Genomic DNA, 26,657 nt, shown 5'->3' with positions numbered 1-26,657 from the left:
GAGAATAAATTAGTAAAATAATAAGGTCATATTCCAGAATTCAGAATATCATGGGCAAAATTACTCTTGGGATTCATGCCATAAAGAAAGATGCTGCAAGAGTTTCATACCGATGCTTCATTATATCCTAATTCTATTTGAATGTCCTTTCAGTTCTTACTTGAAAACACAGCCTAAAGAAGAAGAATATATTGGGTTTATATCCTGCCCTACACTCTGAATCTCAAAGCCTCAGAGCTGTCACAATTTCCTTTATCTCCCCCCACCCCACAACAGACACCCTGTGAGGTAGGCGGGACTGAGAGAGCTCTTACAGCAGCTGCCCTTTCAAGAACAACTCCTACGAGAACTATGGCTGACCCAAGGCCATTCCAGCAGCTGCAAGTGGAGGAGTGGGGAATCAAACCCGGTTCTTCCAGATAAGTCCACACACTTAACCACTACACCAAACTGGCTCTCCAATTCCAATGTTATTATTTGTTGATTTAAATATACTTCTATAACATCCACTCACTTAATAAAATATTCATAATGATTTGCAGTGATTAATTAATACGAAAGTCAGCAGTATAAAATAGATATATTAGTAAAAAGGTACAAAAATGAAGGGCAGAAAAGTATGTAGATAAAAGGCTAAAAGTGCAGGATTGCACTCTTCTAAGTCCAATGAAGTCAATGGGTTTAGAAGGTGTAATTCTGATTAAATCTAATTGTGCTGGAGGGGCTCCTGTTAATTCATCCACAACCCCACCTGATGTTTCAAAACAAATGATTAACCATTTCTTAGCTCATTTTCACTGTCATGTTCTGAACTTTTTAATTATTTACAGCACAGTCCTGATCTGAGTTATACCTTTTAAGACCGTTGACTTCAATGGACCTAATAGGGTGAAATGCTGCAGAGAATTTCACTTCTGGTTGTACTGAGATGACAAGGGCCGCTCCTATCAGGCATCATCTCAAGTTCTCTGCATAGTCAAGGAGACCAACTTTCATTTGACTTTTTTTTTTCCAACCAAACCCTCTTTGAATATTTTATAGAGCCCAGCAGATACTGGGCAGGCCATTGGAGAAGTGTTACCATCTGTGTGGTAGCCAAATGTTGGCTCAGTTCAATCACGGCTGCCATGCTAGAGGCATGAATATTGATGCTTGTGCAAACTGCACTTTCAAATACACTCTAGGGAAGCATAGCAAAGAGGCTGCCAGCCCTGCAGACCTCTCTAGATGAAATTATTAATAGTATGGCAGGGTTTGTAGGCTATCAGGAGGGGGGAAACTGCATACTAAAATTCAAGTGGTTCCCCAAGTCCACAGGATATGTTGGCCTTCTAGTACACTTATAGCTTTGGAAATCACCATGAACTTAGCAGAGAGAAATTCAAATAGATGCATTATGTGCATTATTTCACAAATGCATTTTATATTGTTCTTTCCTTTGATTTACATCTACTCAGTAAAAATGACTGGCAAAGATCACTGCCAAGAGCAAAGATTTAAAATCAACTCACCATTTTATTTTTCCTACAATATAATGTGTTTTCATGAAACATACAAAGCATGGTAACATAGCCTGTAATCCTTTCTTGGGAGTAAGCCCCATTTAACATGGAACTTAGTTCTCAGTAGACCTACTTCAGCTTGCTTGCTAAATGATGTAAAAACAGTCTTAAATACAGCTAGCTTGTAGAAACTAGAAAATTATAGCCACAGTAATATTTTTGGAAAAGTGGGGGACAGTCATTGAAAATCAAAATGCAAGCCAAAACTATGGTCTGATGCAATAACAAATAATGTTTCATATTGATTGAAGTACTGATTGATGACTCAACACAGCGTCATAAAACATGATGCTATGCCAGCAGTTCTGGGACATTATACTGGCAGATATGTCAAAATATATCTGATGAAAAGCAGATATGTCAAAACAAATATTTAGGAAAGGAAAGCTAGGTGAGTCTAGAGGAAAAAAAATGTTATGTCAATGGAAAATATTGGAGGAATGCTTTCTCGAGGCAGACTGCAACATTTGGTAACATCCATCCTAACTACCATTGCTCCAGAGAATCCCTGCTGTTATTTCTGCCTCCTTGATGTTAGCATTCTGAATCCAAGCAACTGGGTAGGGTATTCTAGCGTCTAATTTTAGATTAACAGTAGACCATTTTCTTGTTGTTGTCCTGGAAAACAGAAACCTGATGTTTGTACAACAATGAAGAGAAGATGAACAGATACTCCAAAGTTAAATAAAAAATCATGAACTGCAAGTTCTCTAGGTAAAACATAATATACAACCAAGCTTTGAGGTTACTAATGCTTTATGCAAAACTACAAGTTTCACTATTTTGTTACTGTTCAGTATTTAAGGATTATGATCCATGTACATAACGCTTTACAGAATACAAAATGAGAGTTCTCTTTCCTCAAGGAACTTACAGTGTAAAAACTGACACAAGAGAGACACCAAAAAGAAAGGATGAAGATGGAGTATGTGTGGTTCCAGCTGCACATGGTTAGATTTAGCTTTGGTAAGGACGGGGATTAAGAGGTTTTGCCAAGGTCTTCAAAGAAAAGATGAATTTAGAATTCTATGTAGCATCATTTCAGTCAACTATAGATGTTAACAAACATATGTGAAAAGTATGTTTCTAGTGGTGTCCCATTAAATTCAAAGCTCAGAAGCTGAAGAGAGCCCTGAAGCCTTAAAATAAACTTTCGTACCTTTTGTGCAGTAAGTCAGCTGTGATTAGTGTCTAGAATTTAGAAGAAAAGCCAAAAGACACATTCTATCAGTTGGGGTGTATTCTCTCTGCAGAATATAATATCAGAGGTTCCTGTTAAGCAGCTAAAAATGTGGCCAAAAGCAGAAGTTGAGCTAATATGGCATCTAAAAGGACTAATAATTCAGTAGCTAATTCTTAATCAACAGTGTGGCATAAGGGGGTCTGAAATATCTATTTATTGGCTTTCAAGGAATAAGCTGCCAAGAAAAATAACAGCATAAGGTAATATAATTTTTGGAGAAGCCTAAGATAGCAATCTAAAAAATGCTAAGGCATGGCATCTTGAACTACTCACCAGAAAGGGTTAAAGACTTAGTGAAAAGTTACATTCAAAACTGATCAAATGCAATGATTGATTCCTTTGCCTCAGTTTTCTGGTTTTCAACAATTGTGAAATCTATGGGAGATAGACCATGGGAGAGAACTTGGATAGACAAAAGACAGTGGAGTTCTGTAGGAAGTCTGACACTCATGGGCCATTGTACTTGTCTTACAACTAGTACCACATATTTGCTTTCTTTGCCTTTTTCTCATGCAAATTACAGTAGTAGAAACTTATTGCCCCCCCCCCAGTTGGAATGATGAGACAGACACAGAAGTGAAATAAAGGGCCACTTTATTAACTTAACGGCAAGGGGGAAAACATGGGGACAGATCAAGCCAGGGGTCAAGCCAGACCACCTCCTTGACCTGAAAATGAGCGAGCCCCCAAAGCCCCAGGTATGAGCCAACCCAACGGCTCAGACGCAGCCGGCCCAGCAACATGATCCCGCTCACCAAAGCTCCACCATCCCCAAAGCCGTACAGCCCGGAATGTGGACATTCTCCATGTGACAGGATCCCCAGCCTCCCCGGAGCCGACCTTGGGCCGTACAGCTTAACGGTCACCTAGGGAGGCCATTCACCAAAATGGTGCGGTGCCACGGGAGCTCACCAATCTCCAACATATTCCCAACAAAAACAGCCACAAACAGTGCCAAGCCTCTGCTTAGGCCACTGTACCCAAGCCAGCCTCCAAAACTTGTACCAGCCCTTGCCGTAAGTCGGCTAAAAAGGCCTCATTGCCCTTAACCGAAAGATGAACCCCGTCATCCCTGTACAACTCCAAAAAATTAGCCTGAATGGAAGGATGAGGCACATAAATCCCAAGCCCCCTTCCAAGGGCTTTACGCACAGCCCTATTAGCCTTGATCCTGGCACGCTCCAAACCAGCGGGATCCCAGGCTGCCCGGTGCAGCAGCATGGCTGACCACAGGACAAGAACGCCCGGCCACCTTTTCACAATCCAGGCAATATCAGCCCTGGCCTGAATCGAAACGGCCCTCCCCTTCATCAGGCCCAAGTCATTCTCTCCCAGATGTATCACCAAGATCTGTGGAGGAGGGCGCCTAGCAACCCCAAACAGCAGTGGCAGGAGCCCCGACCACCTCATGCCCCAGTGGCCCTGCCACTCAATTACAGCTCTGTCACTCAGGCCCAGCTGCGAACCAACCGGCATCCGTCTGGCCTGATGTGTCGCCCAAAACACAATACTGTGGCCACATATCAGGATCCTTTTCCTTTCAACGCCAGCCACAGCACCTAGAAGAAAAAATCTGTTAAAACTGTTGATCAAAACAACTAAACATTAACCCAACAGTTGCCCCGGAACCAAGTGGGGAAGGGGGGGGTGAATGCATCTAGCAAAAATGACCTCAGGCCTCAAGGCCGCAATGGCTGAACTCAAGTTCGATAGGCCCTGGACTTCCAACATCCCAGCCGATGAATGTCATCACCCCCATACCCCATCACTGCAGCCACAGAAGCAGCACCGATCCTGAAAGAATGAGTGCCGAATTTTACCCCACCCAAACCTAGCACCGTTAATGCTTGGCTAGTGACAGCCCAAAATTGATACTTAGTCAAGGGTGACATGTCAGCATGGCGAAAAAGAGGGCCTCCCGACCCCCCTTGCAAATCCAAGTAGTGCACCAAGGCCGCAACTGGACATAACTCCTTCTCTGAACAAGGCCCAATCATAACCATGCAACCTTGTTGCTTCTGGTCCGTCTTTGACCTGCGTACACGCAACATCGCCCGATCACCAGATATTTTTAAGTGTCATTATGGGAAAGGGCCACAAACTCAGACACCCTAAAGGCCCCCAAAAAGGCCGTCAATACGGCTGCATGGAACAGCACCTCCCATGTGATGCGAAGCCCCAATAAAATAGATGGCGAAATAGGCTGTCTACCGTCGACACGGGGGCCTATCTCACGGGACCAACCCTCTAGCATTTTTTGGATAAGAAAATCCTTAGTCACATCCGGATGACCGTGTGCTTTGCTCAAGAAAGACAACGCGGCCATCTGTCCCCTGATAGAATTTATCGAAAGGCTCCGTTCCCGCTGTCAAACACAAAATTGTAACAGCTGTTCGACAGGCACGGGCCAAACCTCCGGTAACCCGGCCCCCTCCCTAAAAACTGCAAACTGGCTAGCGGCCCGGTCATACAACCTTTTGGTGCTGGAAGCTATGGTGAGGTGGATTGCCCGGCTAACTTCATCCCGCCAATCTGCCACAACTCTGTTGGGATGTGCAAGGGAAACGGGTTGGCCTCCGGAGCTAACTGACGAAAACACTCCATCTGTTGGCGAGACAAAGCGTCCGCCAATTCGTTACAAATCCCGCGAACATGCTTAGCCAAAAAAAGAATGTTTAACTTAAGACAAAGCAAAGTGAATGCCCTGACCAACCTCATCACTGGGGGGGACTTAGACGTCAAATGGTTAACAACATGTACCACTGCCATGTTGTCACATGAGAAAAGTACCATGTGATAAGCAAAAGCCTCACCCCAAAAGAAAATGGCAACCACGATAGGAAAAAATTTCAAAAACGTCAAGTTCCGATAAAGCTCAGAACCCAGCCACTCGCGCGGCCACTGCTTGACGCACCAGTGCCCCAAAAATAAACCCCAAAACCGGTGGAACCAGCAGTGTCCGAGACAATTTGGAGCTCCGCTTCCAGCAGCATGTCCCTTCGCCAAAAGAAATACCATTGAACTCCATCAAAAATGTCTCCCAAACTCTAAGGTCCCGGCACATCTCCTGACAGATGCGCAGATGGTTTCAGAACCTACCAGGGGTGGGGCGATCCTGGATTTGGTCCTTCCTAAGTAATGCCCAAGACTTGGTGAGAGATGTAAAAGTGTTTGCGCCGCTTGGGAGCATTGACCATAATGTTATTGATTTCACCGTTTGTATAAATAGAGAGTTGCCCAAAAAGACCGCCACAACCACGTTAACTTTAAAAGGGGTAAATTCACTGAGATGAGGAGGCATGTGAGGAGGAAACTGAAAGGAAAGGTAAATATGGTCAAAACCCTTGGGGAAGCTTGGAGACTATTTAAAACTATAATCCTAGAAGCTCAGATAAAATACATACCACAAGTTAGGAAAGGCACAAACAGGCATAAGAAAAGGCCTACATGGTTAACAAACAAAGTAATGGAAGCTGTAAAAGGTAAGAAGAACTCCTTTAAGTAGTGGAAAACCAGTCCAAGTGAGATTAGTAAAAGGGAACACAGGCTGTGGCAAATCAAATGCAAGACTGTGATCAGGCAGGCAAAAAGGAATTATGAGGAGCATATTGCAAAAAACATAAAGACCAACAATAAAAATTTCTTCAAATATATTAGAAGTAGGAAACCAGGCAGGGAGGCAGTGGGGCCCTTGGATGACCATGGGATAAAAGGATTACTGAAGGAGGATAGGGAAATGGCTGAGAAGCTGAATGAATTTTTTGCCTCCGTCTTCACTGTGGAAGATGAGAACTTTTTGCCCGCCCCAGAACCACTAATTTTGGAAGGGGTGTTGAAAGACCTGAGTCAGATTGAGGTGACAAGAGAGGAGGTCCTACAACTGATGGACGAATTAAAAACTAATAAGTCACCGGGTCCAGATGGCATACATCCGAGAGTTCTGAAAGAACTCAAAGTTGAACTTGTGGATCTTCTAACAAAAATCTGTAATCTTTCATTGAAATCTTCCTCTGTTGCTGAGGACTGGAAGGTAGCAAATGTCACCCCCATCTTTAAATAGGGTTCCAGAGGAAATCCGGGAAATTACAGGCCAGTCAGTCTGACTTCAATACCAGGAAAGTTGGTAGAAACCATTATCAAGGACAGAATGAGTAGGCACATTAATGAACACGGGTTATTGAGGAAGACTCAGCATGGGTTCTGTAAGGGAAGATCTTGCCTCACTAACCGGTTACATTTCTTTGAGGGGGTGAACAAACATGTGGACAAAAGAGACCCGATAGATGTTGTTTACCTTGACTTCCAGAAAGCTTTTGATAAAGTTCCTCATCAGTATTAGAAAGGGAATTGAAAACAAATCAGCCAGTATCATAATGCCCCTGTATAAATCAATGGTGCGGTCTCATTTGGAGTACTGTGTGCAGTTCTGGTCGCCGCACCTCAAAAAAGATATTATAGCATTGGAGAAAGTCCAGAAAAGGGCAACTAGAATTATTAAAGGGCTGGAACACTTTCCCTATGAAGAAAGGTTGAAACGCTTGGGACTCTTTAGCTTGGAGAAATGTCGATTGCGGGGTGACATGATAGAGGTTTACAAGATAATGCATGGGATGGAGAAAGTAGAGAAATAAGTACTTTTCTCCCTTTCTCACAATGCAAGAACTTGTGGGCATTCGATGAAATTGCTGAGCAGACAGGTTAAAACGGATAAAAGGAAGTACTTCTTCACCCAAAGGGTGATTAACATGTGGAATTCACTGCCACAGGAAGTGGTGGTGGCCACAAGCATAGCCACCTTCAAGAGGGGTTTAGATAAAAAAATGGAGCAGAGGTCCATCAGTGGCTATTAGCCTCAGTGTGTGTGTGTATATATATATATATATAAATTTTTTGCCACTGTGTGACACAGAGTGTTGGATTGGATGGGCCATTGGCCTGATTTAACATGGCTTCTTGTGACGGTAATGAACGGGTTAACAAGAAAACTAAGGACGCATAGAGCCTGCGTAAGATGACCTGAGGGTGGGGGCCAGAGTGCTCAGAACTGTCAGAGGTGATTGACAGCTAACGGCTGAGTGCAGTTAATGTCTGACAGAGTCTGAGGGAGACTGCTGAAGAGAGCAGTTGGTCTCTGAAGGAGCTGAGACAGGAGCTGAGGAGAGTCTTCGAGAGAAGCAAAGCTCACTGTTTACTCTATTTAGACAGCCAAGGGGCTGTGTGTGACTAGAGAAGAGTCACAGTAAAAGACCTGAGAGGTCACGGACACAGAGACACTTCTCTTAAGAGCTAAAGAGGTGGTTGAGGGAAAGATGTGGGTCTAGAAGTCTGAAGGGCTGGGAGAAGAGACACTAGTCGACTTAAGGGACTTGGCACATTATGCCCAAGAGGCCAACCTAGAATAGTGTTGGAGAGTGAAATCTATATGATCTGTGAAACCTGAGAGACCTAAGCAAAATTGTTATTAGAAAGCCTGAACTACGAAGAAACTGTTAACTGCTTGAGATACAATATAGCCCATGTATATATTTCCCATTTCCCAGTTGAAGACGGTGTGTGTACGTTAATAAATTTCTGTGGTTTACTTTAAAGTTCTCTAGTGCCAGTATATTGGGGAAACTATCAAAGCTGCTGTGGTCCCCTACAAACTGAGTTTATATCCATCTGAAAGCAAAACAAAAACCCCGAAGAGAGTAGTATTGAGAAATCTATATTACACACACACACCCTCGAGTTCCATAGCCGTGAGGTAAAATTCAAGAGGAAGAGCTGAGGCGGAAGAGGGGCTGGGGTAGCCATAAGCCACATATAGAAGCGATCCAGTGAGACCGCAAGGCGCACTGTTATACTTCTCTTATGTTCTTATGTTCTTAATGGCAGGGCATGAAAATCCACCATGCCATATGGGACTGGTGGGTGAGATGGAAACCCCCAAATCCCAGTCTGCTGCGGGAGCCATGATGAAGACGTAGAAGGGGCCTGCTGCCAGCCCCAAGGTAGAACACCCCCGGCTGACATGTGCCCACTTGGCCTGGGATTGCTGCCTTGACCACCCGCCACCGTGGCCGAATACCAAAGCACCCAAGCACCCTGCAACCATCGTAACCAAACTGCACGCTTGCGGGGAAGGCATACCTGAAAACACTGGCCTGGTGATAGGCGACCCCACCCCCCCCAAAAGCCAATCCCTAAAGCCTGAGGCCCTACTACCATCCTAGAACCTGAAGCCAAACTAGGATCCCAAGGGCCCCATGGCCAGACAACCCCTTGCAGTTGTGCAGGTGACTTACCAGCAACATCAGGCAGCACTACCACCACTACATCGGGCTCCTCCTTCTGTTCCTCCACCGGCGGTACAACCTTCCTCGCGCCATCGCCGCCAGCCTCCGCGCCCTGTAAAACAGACAGCCGAGTGAGCACCTCCTTTTGGAAGGATATGGTAGCCACTCTCCCGGAACCCATGATCCCTATGACTCTCCAGGAGGGGCCAGCCACCCCCCTGGCTTCCTCCAAGGCCACCAGCTGTTCAATGATAGTCTGCCGAGTCCTAACGTCCTCACCCTCATCAACCGGGGGCTGGTCAGGGGGAGGCCTCTTGGAGGTCCTTTTAGCGGGCTGTTTGCCTTTTGTATTTCCTTGGCCCTTTTTTTGCCCCATACTAATGTCCACAGTGCTGCAGAACAGCCAAAAAACCACTGAGTGTCATGGGGGGGGGGAGTGGGTCACTACCCCTTTCCTTATTAGTAATACTCCTGAACTCCCAAAGGTACTGAGCTTGCTCCCTCAAGGCCCAAACTCACGACTTAAAATTTAAGGCTGACGCACTGCCCACTGCACCAACAAGGCTCTCACAGACACCCAAGGCCACCTGCCCTGAAGTCACCCTCCCTGAGCAAAACCGCACGAGAGTCCCGCCTTCACCCGAACGGGCCACTGCCGCACCACCTCCGAACCTCTGCAAGCTTGTCCAAGCCCAAACGAACCCGGGACAAACCAAAAACGGTGCTACACAGCTCACGTCACCACTCGCATGTCCATCAAAGCTTCCCGAGCCAGTCTCTTCAGGCCGACCAGGCCCCGACGCTCCGGACGAAGCAGACGCTGCTCTGCCTCGCCCAAGAAGTTTTTCAAACTGCGTTGCAGGGGGTGGGACCGGCCTTTTAAGGCCACGCCTCGCTCCCACCGGCTACTGGGATGATCCACTGCCTCCATCCAGCCGGGGAGGCAATGAACGGCCCCCAGACTCTGCGGCGATCGACCGCTCAGATGGGAGGGGGCCGAATTGGTATTGTTAGGGTGGAACATTTTAAAAAACTATAGCTAAAAACATCCCCAGACCTTGGAAAAGTCAGATAAAATCGAATGTAGAAGTGAGTTTTGTATTTTGTTTCACCACTGATTCTATTTATTACTCCACATCTATATTTGTTAAATAGTGGCTTTATAAAATGAAAGGCTAAGGTAGCTTTAGAGGAGACATTCATTTTAATGAGTTCGACAGTGGGAGCTTTCAAAAACTGCATGTGACCTGATTTTTTTAGGTGTCCTCATGTTTGCTTTGCATTGGGTTTTAAAATTCTGGTTTAAAACAAAACTATTGTTAACTTTTATCTTTTCCCTTGCTAAATTACCTCTACTGTTTTTATTGTTTCATATGGTTATTTAGAATATGACTGCTAGAGTACCATGCTCTTTCAGACATTTAAAGAACTCAGATTATGCAGAAAAATTTCTAAAAGGGAAGAAGATTGGAGGGAGGGGGCTCTCCCAGAACTGCTCTTGAGGAGAACAGCTCTGTGAAAACTTGTGACTGGCTCAAGGGAGGCTTGTGGCATCTTGAAAACTAAGAAATTTATTGGAGTATAACATTTTATAGGCTGGACTCTAGCCTGTGAAAGTGTCTGTTTTTCATTAATATGGCACAATGAGATTTGTCTTTGTTTTGGCTGCCATTGACTAAGATGACTGTCTCAGTGAAGGCTACTTTGAAGAGTAGTGGAGATTATTAGAGTCAGTTTTGAAGAAGTCTTTTAGGGATGGCAATTTAGACACCATCCTTGGGATTGGTTACCATATTGCCTGCTTTTACCTGGATGAGTGGAAGAGAAAATACTGTAAAACCCAAGGCTGTCCAAACCCAAGGCTACTGGATTTCTCAGTATTCTCTCCCTGCAGAGTTCTCATTAGGCCTCAGAAAGGGTGGGAGTCTATGGAAAGGTTAAATCACTCTTTGCCTTCTCCACTGTACGAATGGCCATGTCATCTGTCTCTCTCTCCCCCCCCCCCTTCCTCATCTTCCAGTACATGTCCCATCTCCCATGCCATCCTTGGAGAACTTTTTATTTCCCTTGTAGCTCTGCCCACTCCTTCTCCCCCAACTTAACCTTCCCCACTGCTGGACTAAGGCTCCATTTGGAAGACACGGGCACAGCTGAGCCTGGTCTTTCTGTGTGCTCTGTCTAGCCCTTTCTGTCCTCATCTCCCTCTTGATTCCTCCCAGCTGGGTTTCAGGCTGTGGTGTCTGCGGCTTCAGCGAGCTGCCTGAGCTTGTTATGGGAGGGGATCCCATGGTCTGCTGTCCTCTTCTGGATCTCCTGGGATGGATGCTCAGTGGTGCACTCATCACCATACTTGTCATCAGCTGCCATATCAGGGGGCAGCTTCTTCTTGGAAGGTGGGTGATGAGGTGGCAGGAAGCTGCATCTCTCATTGGGGTGGTGAGAAGACATCCCTGCTGGCCCCCGAAACATCCTCCCACCAACCCAATAGCAGGGACAGACCCTGCTGGCAGGGGCAGACAACTACAATAACATTATACTGGAAAGGAAGCATTGATTTGGAAAGTGCACACAAGATGGAAGATTTTCATATGAATGTAAGCAGCTGGTCGGTCAAGGTCCATTCTGTTTACTCTGATATGCAGAGCTCTCCTGCGTCTCAGGTGGTGATCATTTGTATCACCTACTTTCTGGAGATGGCTGAGACTGTACTGGGATCTTATGCATTCCAAGCAGGTGTTGAACCAAGGTTTCAACCCAGGTGTAGTCAAAAATGATATTTAGCAAAAACTATATTTTTAAAACAAAAAAAATCATTACAGAATGCTCAAAGAGCTTTATTTTTCTCCATCCCTCAAAGGAGATGAAAGTCTAGATTTTATTTGTTTATTTATTTTGGCTGCTGTATCAAATGTAGTTAAGAAACCTCTCTTTAAAAAGAGGTATAAAGTGGAAGAATGGATTTCATATAGCATGTTGTGAAACATTGATAATTTCTATAATATACTTATGGACTAAGGTGAATTTCACATTCCAGTAGATACAGTTTGACAACATGTCCTAGGGGCACATAATCTTGCTGCACATTTGGGTTGTTAGGAGTACAGATGGAAACCAGTATGTTTATTGCATTGCAGATTGCTTAAGTGAAAGATGAATAAATGCTGTTTGTGATCACTCGCTTCTTCAAACTACAGATAACACACTTCAATTGTAATTTCTTCAATTCTGTAATGACATCCATTTTGTTTTGTTTTGTTTTGTTGCACATGCCTCTGGCTTTCTATTTTTATGATTTTGTGGAACAGAGCACAGACACCATACCAAACATATTTAGTTGGAAGTATATCTCATTTATTTTAATGGAACTCATTTCCATATTTAGGAATTAATCTGTGGATTAGGTCTTGTGTAGGTTTTACTTTGTTTAAATAGGTGGTAATTAGGCATCTGTACAAACCAGGAAAATGGTGGTTCATGTTGGTTCATGGTTCGTTTGATTGCCCAAAATGGTGGTTTGTGTTGGTTCATGGTTCATTTGATTTCCCAAACTGGTTCAGGGTTCATTTGGTTCAGGAGGTGTCGAACAGCCCCCTCACAAGTTAGAGACACCAATCTCACTGGGAGTCTTCAACAGGCTCTCCTCCACCTGCCCTCCAAGTTTGGCGAAGATTGGATTTGGAATGTCCAAGTAATAGCCCCCCAAACAGATACCCCAGGTGTCAAGCATGCGGCTTCAATGACGAGTCGAGGTTGATACAAAATTACAGATTCTTGAGAGTGATGCTAAATTGATACAATACTTTTAAGGCTTACTTCAAAAGGATTCCAAAAGGTGGGGGCGAGGGATGTGCTCTCACACATAAACCATCATAAATGTCTACATTCGCATGGTGTTATCAGGACTCTGTCCTTGCTTTCCCCAGATGTGTCACACTCCCTAACAGGAATGTATGGGAAGGTACTGATTACTCTTGCTCAAGTTAGTTTCGTTTCTCTCTACTTCTGCTTTGCAAGCAATAAAGTAAGAAGGGGGAGGGGGAAAGAATAACAGAACTAACAGACCTTGGTCCTCCATGAGATTTCACAGACCAGCTTTATGGAGGACCCTAAAACAATCAATTACCAATGGAATTTTACCATGCTTGACACCAGGAAAGCTCAGCTTCGTGTGATGTAAATTGGCAGGGGCAGTATATTTTTGGAAAGGAATAGTATATTCTTGCCTTGTTGTTCTTTCCCCATCAAAACTGATACTTGACTTCAGACTTCAGATGACGTGATCTATATATGTTATCCATCTTATCCATATCCATCTTCAAATTACTTTGTGATCTATATATGTTATCCATATCCATCTTCAAATTACTTTGTTCATGTCATTCAATCTGTTTTTCCCCTTTCCTCAAAAGGACTAAACTAGGGGTGGCCAAACTTGCTTAATGTAAGAGCTACACAGAATAAATGCCACATACTTGAGAGTCACAAGACATGAATGTCAGATGTTGGAAGGAAGGAAGGAAGGAAGGAAGGAAGGAAGGAAGGAAGGAAGGAAGGAAGGAAGGAAGGAAGGAAGGAAGGGAGGGAGGGAGGGAGGGAGGGGGAGGGGAGAGGGAGGAAAGGGAAGGAAGGGAGAGGTGAAAAGAAAGCAACTAACTTTAAATGCATTCTGCAAGCTGCCAGCTGACTTGGCTTGGAGAAGTGATTTAAAGAGACAAATGCTTTTCCAAGGCAACCATTAGAGTGGTGGGGGCTTTGAGAGAGCCACATGTGGCTCCTGAGCCACAGTTTGAACACTCCTGGACTAAACCAAATTACATCAACAAATGCATTCATAGTAAGAAGTAAAAATGAGAGATATCATTAATCTGGATCGCTTGTCTCTGTTTATATGACTATAGTCCTTCAGCAGACTTGTTAAGAGTTGGTTGAAGTAAATATAGACAAAGGATTTCAGCAAAACTGTAGGATTTTATTTTAAGTAAACGGATTCTTACCATGCAAAAACCATAACTGCCTTGATTCATTATGCTATTCCTGTAACACATGTTGCAGTGAAGATGCATTGAGTTCCAGACGGCATTTCTGAACAGCTGGTCTTTAGCTCAAGGCCAGGAAGACATATAAACTTGTCTATCCTCTGTCCTCTTAATTAATGGTTCATTATTCAGAGACCTCTCTTGCTCTAAAGTTTTAAATGAGGTTGCGAATGTATACAAAACTTTCTAAGAACACAGTAAGTAAACAAAACGAAATAAATCCCCAAATAAGCAGGTCAAATGATTTTAATAATGATGTAATATAGGCCAGTTTATTAATTGTAATGAAAGCATAAATATGAGAAATTTAAGCCCTCAAAAAGCAGGTCAATTTACAAAAAAAGTTATGCATTCTGAAAATAAATAAATATGAGAATTTCAGAGAAGAGCTGCAAAGAAGATAAAGGATCTACACTAGGCAAATTTGTAAAGTCTGATGGAACTTGATGTGCTTAGAAGGAAAGAATCTTAACTTACATTAATTATGGTTTTTAAATACCGACTAAGCACTGATGGTTTTTAAATACTAAAACTTCTCTCAGAATAAAAGAAAGAGAATGAAGTTCTTGCATAGTTACCACCTACTGGTACCATCAAAGATTTTTGAGCTTTCCTCTTTATTGGTTTCCAAGAAAAACTTCTATCCTTGCAATAAACAAAATCAGTGATGGATCAGATTCTCCAGCTTCAGATTCAGGAGGAGTAGCCCGGATTGACAAGTGTTGTGTGCTTGGTTTTCTGAGACCGAATGCCACCATTGTACATCTCCTTTCTTTAAAATAAATAGTCGCTTTTGAGAAAAATACCCCTAATTCCAGAACATTGTAGTCACCCACTTTGTTGCCAGGGTGCCTGGAGACTCAACTCACACACATCTGCCAGGAGAACGTGGGTGTTGTCTACCAAACTGGAAGGGACTTACGAGTACTAACAGCCACCACATTGCAGCAGCACTCCGTGTCTCTGGAGGAGTGCTAACCAGGAGAACAGATGGTTTCCAGTTGCTCCATGTGATCCCCATCTCGGCTGTTGTAGCGGAAGAAGTTGCGCCACCAGGAAGTGTCCAGATAAGCGGTTTCCAGCCTTGACCATAGAATCCATCTTGGAAGGCTAACACCACCAGCAGCTATCTTCCTGCAGTGCCAGATTCCATAACAGTGAAGCGGGAGGTTCATGTACTCAACAGATGTCACATATGCATAAAGCCATCAAGCTTATCTCAGGCGTGGATCCTGCAAGACCACCTAAGCCTTTGTCCAACGGAACCCAAGACAAAGACTGGTGCCAGTAGAGGGATGAAGAGGAGGAAGAACATCTTCACCCAGAGCCAAGTGTCTTTGTCTAGACCGGGTATTACCTTAGGTAGCAATTTGGCCATCTATTGTCACCTTTTTAGATAAGTTTGATAGTTTTAATCACCCCCATCACAATCATTTTTCCCATTCTTTCCCTTAATGGTCATCCTGGAGCCTCTCCCTTTGGCCCATTGTTACCTGGAAGTCCAATCAGGTAACCAGGGCCAAGGCAGCCCATTGGCCAGATATGGGTGTCCAATCAGGTAACTAAGGTCAAGTCTGCTCATTGGCTAGCTATGAGCATCCAATCAGGGACCGCCAATTAACTGGCTATTGGCTACTGCATAAGTCCAGCTCTTATGGTCATTGTAGAGCCTCCCCTTTTTTCTGAGGTCATGTACCAGCTGACCACCTGTCATCCACCCCTGTACCTCCCATTCCCTGAGGGCTCAAGGTAGTCCTTATAACCTGTGACCCAGCTCCCCACAGGTGTGCATCTAGCAGTACCCCAGTTCCACTGTCTAGATACATCCCTGACTCTTGACCAGTTGAGGGTTCCTTCCCCTTAGTCCTTGTTCATCGCCATTGGAGCCTTCCTTGAAGACTACGATTGGTAATTATCACCCTGTTTGTCAATCCCTTGTGTTATCTCTGCATTTCTCTCTATTTTTATTAGGACTTTATGCATGTTGTATGTATTCATTGTCTTGTATGTGTGTTCTATATTTTTCTACAATAATTTTTAATTGTTTTACTTAATTAGTGTCCTTGGCAAATTTAAGCAATAATTTCTGGATGTGTATCCTGTATACATAGATTCAAGATCCTTTTTAAGCCAGGTGCCCACCTGTCAATTCCCCAACCTCATTTTGACGGCATTTTGGCTTACACGCTCAGGAACTTCAGCCCCCATAGAATTCAATCCTTTTGACATGTATTGAGTTCTGTAATCAGTGAGTTGGATCAAACTGAATTTTTCATTGGCATAATGGAACTTTACTGCCTCCTCCTCCCACTTCAGTTCACTGATATAAATGAAATGCTGTTTCTGTGAATTGGGGGACCCTGAGTAATGACAAGAGTAGATCTACAATCAGTAGGCAGATTTGGTAAAACTTGCCAATTGAGTCTGGGTACAACCCATGAGAAAAATACTGGATCATCAACCAGATGAGGAACATTTCCTGTCTATTTTGAAATTTCTGTGTAGAGGCCACAGTAGTCGCTCCATGTAAGAGTTATCATCAGGTGCCAAGCTGTTTGTGCATAATGACTCATCAAGCCTGCAAAACATAGGGCTGATATGGAAACAAAAATTACAGTGTGCAGGACAAGCAGATGGACATAAACACCCTGCCACAAGGATGCAACCACTATAGAGAGAAATAGGAAATGGCTTCCACATGGCAACTCTCTACTTTCCACCATGTGCAAATCATCATTGTGACTACTGTCTGGCAGATGGTATCTCTTCACTAGAAAGATTAGAGTGCCACTCAGATGACCTTATCCCTAAGGAAGGAACTATGGCTCAGTGGTAGTGTAAGCCAAAATGCCCTCAAAACTGAGGTTGGGGAATTGTCAGTGGGCACCTGGCTTAATCAGGATCTTTTTTACCTATGTATACAGGATACATGTCCAGAAATTAATGCTTAAATTTAGCAAGGACTCTAATTAAGTAAAACAATTAAAATTTATTCCAGAAAAATATAGAACTCACATACAAGGCAATGTGCTCATGAAACATACATACAGTCCTAAGAAAAATAGAGAGAGATATAGAGACAACACATGGATAGACAAACAGGGTGATAATTACCAATCGTAGTCTTCAAGGAAGGCTCCAATGGCTACAAAAGAGGATGGGGGAAATGGGACCCTCAACTGTGGCCAGAATTGGGGATGGATCTAGACAGCGGAACTGGAGTACTGCTAGATGCACACATGTGGGGAGCTGTGTTACAGGTTATATAGACTACCTTGAGCCCTTAGGGAACGGGAGGTACAGGGGTGGAAAAAGGGGAGGCTCTGCAGTGACCACAAGGGCTGGACTTCTGCAGTAATCAATAACAAGTTAATTGGTGGTATCTAATTGGGTGCCCATAATTGACCAATGAACAAGCTTGAGCCTGGGTTACCTGGTTGGACCTCCAGGTAACAATGAGCCAGGGTGGGGATGCTCCAGGATGACAGTTGGGGAGAAGAATGGGGGAAATCACTGGGTGGAGGGGTGCTTAAGACTATTAAACTTATCTAAAAAGATGACAATGGATGGCCAAATTGCTACCTAAGGTAACATCCGGTTTACAGAAAGGAACTTGGCTCTGGCTGAAGATGGTCTTCCTCTTCTTCAGTCTTCTTCTTGGCACCAGTCTTTGTCTTGATTTCCGTTAGACAAAGGCTTAGGCAGTCCGGCAGGATCCATGCCTAAGATAAGCTTGATTGCCTAATGCAGAAGTTGAAGCAGCTGTTGGATACATGAGTCTCTTGCTTTGCTATAATGGAGTCAGGAAAACAAGATGGATTCTGGTGGTGTTAGCCTTGGTTCATGGAAACAGGCTGGAAACTGTTTGCTTGTACAGTTCATGGCGGCATGGCTTCTTCCACTGCAGCGGCCGAGACTGGGCACGCAAGGAGCAGCTGGAAGCTTGTCTGTAGTTCTGGCTAACACCCATCCAGAAATGTAGAATACTGCTGCAAAGCTGAGGCTTATAATATCCACATAAGCCTTGGAAACCGTAGACAAAGTCCACTTCTTAGAGCAGATGTGTACGAGTCAAACTCCAGGCACCCTGGCAACCATATTGGTGATCAAGATGTCCATGTGTATGAAAAGTAGGGGGCTTTTTCTTACAGTAGAGACAGGGTTTCCGGGCTAAACCTGGAGAAAGGCTAGGGCAGGGACATAGGGGAATGCAACATTACTGAAGTCACTATATCTCTTCTGGGTACAACATGGAAGGGACAAAGGATGGCTCCAGGAATTGCAAGGAACTCTATGGTTTTCTGTGGAGTTTCCAGCAATTCCTGGAGCTACCCTTTGTTACTTCCAAGTTGTACCCAGAAAGGACATAGTGACATCAGTGAAATCTATGGTTTTAGTGTGTGGGGTGGGGGGGGGATTCCATTGCTGCCCAGAGTTTTGAAATTATGTCTGTCAGCCTGTGACCATTTCAACAAAGGCTCAATGTGTCGGCTCTGTGGCTATCCTCAATTAAAACACTCTCCAAGTTGTGTGGATAAGTTCCTTTACTGATAGACCGAAAAAGACACTTCACAAGGAAGTGTCAGAACTAAATATCTCAGTGCATGTGATCTTAGTGCATGTCACAGGTTATATACCTTATCTGGGACCGTTATAGCACTAAATTCAAGCCTCTAAAAATTCAAGCCTCTAAAAGTGCACCTTGGCAAGACCACTTAGTTCTCACAGAAAAGTTAAGTACAAACAGTATGCAATTATTTTATCTCCACAGTTAGATTGTGATGATGATAGCCTTGAGCGACAACTTGTGCTGCCTCAGAGTATGAGGTGCAGCATTCCTGTTTTGGCTACAGAGTAGACAGGGAACTACAGAAAACTAATTCATTGCAAAAATTATTATATGGCAAGGGCACTTGATAGAATACTGATGTGAAAAGCCGGGGGGTTGGGGTCTGCCTTCCCCACAGCATGGTTGTGCTTCTGTACTTCTCCCAGAGTTTCCTCAATTTTCTGCAGTCTTTCCTGTTGTGATGTACACATGTGTATCTGCCTTTCAGTAAGCCTTCACAAACTAGTTTCTGTTTCCCACCTCAAAGTTTGTAGGGGAAGGGCATCATATTGTTCTAGCTCAGAAGTGATATGGATAGAAATATCACTCTAAGGGTTCTTAAGGGGGGGGGGGTTGTACTGTTGCCCATCTTATCAAACCCTTGTGGCTGATCTTGAGATGGAGAAGGAACTACAGGAAGTGATTAAAGCAGATAATTCCAAGTGGGCAGCCGTTCATCAGACTGATGAAGTCTGCTTAGAGCATACGAAAGCTTACATTCGGAATAAAACTTAGTTGGTCTTAAAGGTGAAACTTGTCTACGGCTTTATTCTAAAGCAGATAATGTTATTACACTGGGAGACCTCAACTACCCTCACATGAACTGAATCAAGTTGTAGAAAAGAGATTCCTAGACATCATAAATGACTGTGTACTGTAATAGTTGGTCACAGAGTCAACCAGAGGGCTTGTGATCTTGGATTTGGTTCTGAGTGCAAAGTAATGCACATTGGGGCCAAGAATCCCAGCTACAAATACAAGTTGATGGGGTGTGAACTGGCAGAGACTGACCAAGAGAGAGATCTTGGGGTCGTGGTAGATAATTCACTGAAAATGTCAAGGCAGTGTGCGTTTGCAATAAAAAAGGCCAACGCCATGCTGGGAATTATTAGGAAGGGAATTGAAAACAAATCAGCCAGTATCATAATGCCCCTGTATAAATCGATGGTGCGGTCTCATTTGGAGTACTGTGTGCAGTTCTGGTCGCCGCACCTCAAAAAGGATATTATAGCATTGGAGAAAGTTCAGAAAAGGGCAACTAGAATGATTAAAGGGCTGGAACACCTTCCTTATGAAGAAAGGTTGAAACGCTTAGGGCTCTTTAGCTTGGAGAAACGTCGACTGAGGGGTGACATGATAGAGGTTTACAAGATAATGCATGGGCTGGAGAAAGTAGAGAAAGAAGTACTTTTCTCCCTTTCTCACAATACGAGAACTCGTGGGCATTCGATGAAATTGCTGAGCAGACAGGTTAAAACGGATAAAAGGAAGTACTTCTTCACCCAAAGGGTGATTAACATGTGGAATTCACTGCCACAGGAGGTGGTGGCGGCCACAAGCATGGCCACCTTCAAGAGGGGTTTAGATAAAAATATGGAGCAGAGGTCCATCAGTGGCTATTAGCCACAGTGTGTATGTGTGTGTGTGTATGTATGTGTATATATATATATATATATATATATATATATATATATATATATATATATATATATATATATATATATATATATATATATATATATATTTGGCCGCTGTGTGACACAGAATGTTGGACTGGATGGGCCATTGGCCTGATCTAACATGGTTTCTCTTATGTTCTTATGAGTGGGTCTCAAGACCTGGTGAGAGATCTACATCTTGTTACACCAGTTGGGAACAATGACTACAATTTTATTAAATTCAGCACTGAGGTCAATCAAGAGTTACCCCTAAAATCCAAAATGGTAACATTTGATTTCAAAAGAGGGAACTTTACAAAAATGAGGGGGATATTAAAAAGGAAGCTAAAGGAGAAAAACAAGAGTGTCATATCCCTAGATGATGCTTGGCAGTCATTTAAAAGCACATTAATTGAAGCTCAAATATCCTATCCAAAGGATAGGAAAGGCACTGCCAAGTCTAAAAGAAGGCCTGCATGGTGAACAATGCAAGTCAAACTAGCTATAAAAAGAGGCTTCTTTTTTAAAGTGGAAGGTCTGCCTCAAATAATTGAACAGGAGGAACCACAGGCTCCATAAAAAAAAATGTGTATCAACAATTAGGCAAACAAAAAGAGGTTGTGAGCAGCAGATTGCTAAAAGCATCAATATAAACAATAAACTATACAGAGAGAGAGAACGAGAGAGAGAGAGAGAGATCAGGAAACTAGCCAGAGAAGCAGCAGTGGGGCTGTTGGATTGCAAAGAAATCAAGGGATTGCTAGTTATTATTTTATTTATTAGTTGAATTTTTATCCTACGAACAAGCTCAGGGTAGGTCACAACATGGAGCAATAAAAACATAGTCCCTTAAAAACAAGATGGCATACTGAATCAGTTTACAAAGTCCTGGTGCAATATAGCTAAAAAGAGGCCATCCCAGACAAATTAGTAGAAACTGTAATAAAAAATAGAATTGTTAGGCACATAGAGGGAGAAAGCTTGCTGAGGGGAAATTAGCATGGCTTCTGCAAGGGAAGTCTTGTTTCACCAGCCTTTCAGAATTCTTTGAGAAAATGAACAAACATGTAGATGGCAGTGATCCAAATAGATATTCAAAAGACTTGGACTTTCAAAAGACTTTTGACAAGATACCTCACCAAAGACTCCCAAGTAAACTTAGCAGTCATGGGATAAAAAGATGGGTTAAAAACTGGTTAAATGACAGGAAGCAAAGAATAGGAATCAATTGATAATTCTCACAATGGAGGGAAGTATCTCCCAAAATACTAGAACTTGAGGGCATCCAATGAAGCTGATGAGCAGTAGATTCAGGACTGACAAAAGGAAATATGACTTTACACAGAGAGTGATTCAAATGTGGAATTCACTGCCAGATAATGTAGTGATGGCTCCACACATAAACAGCTTTAAAAGGGGACTAGATAGATTCAAGGAGGATAGGTCTATCAGGGGCGACTAGCCATGGTGAGTGAGGGGAACCTCCACATTCAGAGATATTTATCCCCTGAATCCCAGGTCAAGGAGGCAACATCAGAGGAAAGCCTCAGCCGCTATGCCCTGTTGTTCACCCTTGAGGGGAACTGGTTGGCTACTGTGTGAGACAAGATGCTGGATGGACATGGCATGGAACAGGAAAATTATGATGGTTTATGGCTCGTTTGATTGCCCAAACCAGTGGTTCATTTCATTTCATGATTCATTTGATTTCTGAACTAGTTCATGGTTCATTGGTTCATTTGGTTCAGGAGGAATAAAACTTACCAGGAATCTTCAGCAAGCTGTCCTCTACCCGGTCTCCAAGCCTGGTGAAGGTTGGATTTGAAATGTCAGCATTGTAGCCCCAAAAGCAGATACCCCCAGGAAAGGTCAACTTCAGCTCTCACAACAACTAACTCTTCTCTCTTTGTGCTGCAAAGTAGAAGCAGAGGAGTCAGGGTGTCTGCTCCTATAGAGCAAAAAGAAAGCTCCATGATTGGATCCCAGAGCTGTCAATCAAGCTATGGATAACTGCTATGGGTATTTCTAGGGTTCCCAGCATTGCCTAGGAATTGACTGAATCAGTGCCAGGCTGTCTGTGAAAACAAACTGCAAAAGTGAACCAAACAAACCATCAAGGAAAACAGGCAGTTTGTTTTCCCATTCAGGCATGGCACCAGCAAAAATACAGGTTCAAAACAAACCTCAAATCAGTCCAATTCATGCATGATTTGTGATTTATGGATCGGTTCATGTCCATCCCAAATTCTGGATTAGATGGACCATTGGTCTGATCCAACAGGACTCTTCTTATCATAGTTCAGCGTGTGCTGGTTGTAGTTTCCCGTGAGTGTGTCATCCCCGCTGGAAGTAATAGAGCCTTTTGCTGGAATTGCTGGAGTTTCCTGTGTGCTGCCTGGTTAGATTCAGCTGAGTAGTAGTGTTGGTCTGAAGCAGCAGAACAATGTTTGAGTCCTGTGAAACCTTTAAGACCAACAAAGTTTTATTTTGGGTATAACTTTCGTGTGCACTAAATCTAAAGATACTATTCTTATGCTACTGTGAGAAAGGTCACAGCAAAACTAGGCTGCCTGGTGTGGGGGGTGGGAAAGTCTGAGTTTTCTCAGTCCCTGGCATCCAGCAGCCATTTTCCCTGGCCCAATCTCCACGGCAGATCACTTCCACATACCACAAGGGGGCTTTTTGAGGGTTTTGTTCTAATACTGATAATTGACATATCAATATAATGGTGTGTTGATTTGTCCAACAGTTTTTTAAAAAAAATCTTGGGACCCTCCACCCAAGCAGGGGCAGGCCAGCCTGAGCACTGGTGGGAAGCGTCTTCAGGTGCGGGGAGGTGAGGAGAAGCGGGGGGGAGACAGGTGTGGGGAGGCAGTGGTGGGTGCAAGGAGAGGGGGCACAGGGAGGCAGCAGCAGACGCAGGGAGAGGGGGCACCTTATGGAGCCCCTAGGCCAAGTGGTGCCTGAGGCGGTCGCCTACTTGGTCTACTCCCATGCACCAGCCCTGAGTGAAGCCCTATTGCTGCTACACTGTATCAGAAGGGCAGTAACACTAAGGTTTCCATAGGGTACTGTTGTCATGTGGAAAAGTCCTGAGACTAGGCTTAAGTGGGCTATACAGAGCTAGATGGTCAGTGGTCTGACTAAGCACTGTATAAAGCAGTTCTATAGCTATAAACATATCAGGAAAAAATAATTCTAAATATAGTTCTAAAAACAGTTCTAAATATTTTTCTATATAAAGCTGGATAAAACATACAAGGCATCAGTATTATACTAGAAGGGTGTACCTCTGCTTAGGATTGCATCACAAATGATTTTTAAAAAGATGCATGGCATGATCGCTTTTCACCTTGCCCTGTGTCCTTATGTTTGACTCAGACTGTAGATCACATTCAGGTTAATGGCACACATGTAATGGCAGCTTTGCCTTCTGCAATGCCAGATGGAGGCAACAGAAATATTTCTTGCCAACAATGCAATAAGTGTACAAAATAAAATCTCCATATTCCCCTGTAGTAGAAAATGTTATCTCCTCCATCATGATAAAATGAGGCATTTTAAGCTAAGTGGCACGTCTACCGTGGTTACTGAGTCAAAGGAGAGGAACTAAATATTGTCAAGATTAACTTTTTTTTTCTCCTGCCTTTATGCATCATTTGCAGGTAGTGGGACCACTGCACTTCAGAAAAGATGGCAAAATACATCTTGGTTCTGAGAGTTTGGTTTAACCTCCATTTGGAGTTCTATATAGTGAGATATGGAAGGGTTTCTGTGAGAGATTGCTTTGCTGTGAATATTCATTCTTCAGAAGCAAACGGCTTGGGGTGCCTGGGGGGAAAAGTAGCTCATTCAGCAAAGTACAAGCAGTGTGAATAATAAGAAAAAAGGTGTGTGGGGGGGGGAGCTGCTATGGATTTGGGAATAACACAATCACTGAAAATGCATTCTGTGCTGAATGTTTCTCATGGTTTTGATCCTTTTTACAAGGTTATAGCCTAGAAATAATGCTTGTGAAGCTGTAGAGATAAAGGCCATCTGCATGGTTGTTACAATACAATACTTTTATGTCTGAAAGAAAGAAAAGAGGCTGGATGAACTGCCTATTGTCCTTGACTGATAGAAAAGGTACAGTAATCAAAACAGAATTACAAAGTTTCTCTAAGACTGTGTGGGAGAGAAGTATGCTTGGAGACTAGCGGTTTCACACTGCAGTCTAAGAGACAGGGAAGCCACAAGATTCATTTGAGATTTGCAAACAAGATTTTGTTTCTAATATAGCAAGGTTAAGTTCTATGTATTATGCCATCCTCATGTAATCATGTCAGCCTATAACTAAAGAATCAGACTCAATATTCTTTACCTGTGTACCTAGGTGATCGCTGCCTTGGGTTATCTAAACAGCCAAATATAGATAAAAATAGATGTAGTACTATGGGGAGGACAGTCTTGATGGGCAAATGTAGAGGTAGAAGGAGTGAGCCCACTCCTCTGCCTTCTCCACATTGCCCCAAATGAAATAGGGGGGACATACAGCTGCTGTCTATATGTCTTATACTGTGGGAAGAGCCCGTCATGGATCTCCCTGCATCTCATCTAGTTCAGGCTCATTCAGGGCTTGGAACAGTGGCATACTACCTGAGACACAGGAACTGTTAAGGGGAGGACTGCATTTCCTCCTGCAACAAACTTAGTAAATTAATTATGCAAAATGTGAAGATTGCATCTGTTAGTAAACTAACTAGAACATTGAAGAATAAATATATGATTGGGCACAGAAGATCTGAAATGAACCATACATCTGTGCTCGAACTAAAGAATACAGTCTAATATTAATCCAGTGAATAGAGAACTCAACCGAAAGGGAGACTAATTGAGGGAAAGAACACTTGCCCTGAGAATATGCCCACTCTGTATGATACAATTGCCACTCTTTTGCATGTGATAAAGTTCTCAACCCACAAAATTTCACTGCTGAGGATCTTTTAAAAATTTGGAAGAATTTGGCTACTCCGTTTATCATAGTAATAAAACAGTATAGCTGTCCACAGACTGAGATAGAATACATGCATCATTGGACTGAGCTATCATAATTATTACTCTTCAAAGTTTTCTGTCTAGGAAGATCAAGAAGGTGAATTGCAGACAGCACAATATCCAGCAGTAGGTGGATCGTCCCTTGCATCCCTCAGCAGATGGGGATGCTGGCATATGGCCAGACTGCTGCTACGCAAAGCAGGAAAAGACATGCCTGAAGAATATCTCCCTTCTGCATAGATGTCTTGTACAACTGGATGGATTGAACAATAAAAATAAATCTGATTAAATAAATAATATTAGGTCATTGGGAAGCAGGCAAACATATTTAATTAAAAGGACCTTGAGCTGGGAAGACCAGGATGAATAGCACTAACATGTGCTCAGTGCTCCGTAAAGTCTGAGATCCAAACTAGATAGGGCCGTGGTATCCTAAATAGAAACTCTGTAAAACTGGTCACTAGGTAGGAAAGCCAACCTCCATGTGGGGCCTAGACAGCTCCCAGAATTACAACTGATCTCCAGACTACAGAAATAAATTCCCCTGAAGAAAATTGTTGCTTTGAAAAGTGGACTTCAGTGCCACCATACTAATAGCTGGTGTGGGCATGTTGGTGAAACCTATGGTTACACACTTCTGGACCATTTCATTTCACATTAGAAACAGTGGATATTTAAATAAAGTCATTTTAAAAATGAAAAAAGTAGCCTATCAAGGAGAAAAGTTCTAGGCCATAATCTTCCTGTTGTACTACCTTTGTACTTGCAGTGAAGTTTTTTAAACATATTGGAACATTCTGAAATGTGATCTGCTATCTGCAGCCTGAAGTGCTACAACTCATCTCTCTGCTAATACATTTCTACCTCATCTGAGTGCATGTAGACTCAATCATGGTAAATCTGAGTACACAGACAATTAAGTTCGCTTCAAGGAATTTCAGATCATCCCAAAAATATATTTTGGAACTCAAAGAGACCGATTTATCAAACCAGAACCATTAAAGTACCTTGACAATTATTCTCCAGAGTTTGGGTTGTCAGGGCCCCAGTATGTCTAAAACTGAGATTTACGTAAAACTGAGATTCATGTAAAACTGATATCAAACTAGGGTTGCCAATCCCCAGGTGGGGGCAGGGAATCCCCTGGTTTGAAGGCCCTCCCCCAGCTTCAGGGTCATCAGAAAGCGGGGGGAGGGGAGGGAAATGTCTGCTGGGAACTCTATTATTCCCTATG

The sequence above is a fragment of the Heteronotia binoei genome, chromosome 9 (assembly GCF_032191835.1).
Source record: "Heteronotia binoei isolate CCM8104 ecotype False Entrance Well chromosome 9, APGP_CSIRO_Hbin_v1, whole genome shotgun sequence".
Classification (NCBI taxonomy): Eukaryota; Metazoa; Chordata; class Lepidosauria; order Squamata; family Gekkonidae; genus Heteronotia; species Heteronotia binoei.
Note: the sequence above shows the minus strand (reverse complement) of the source record.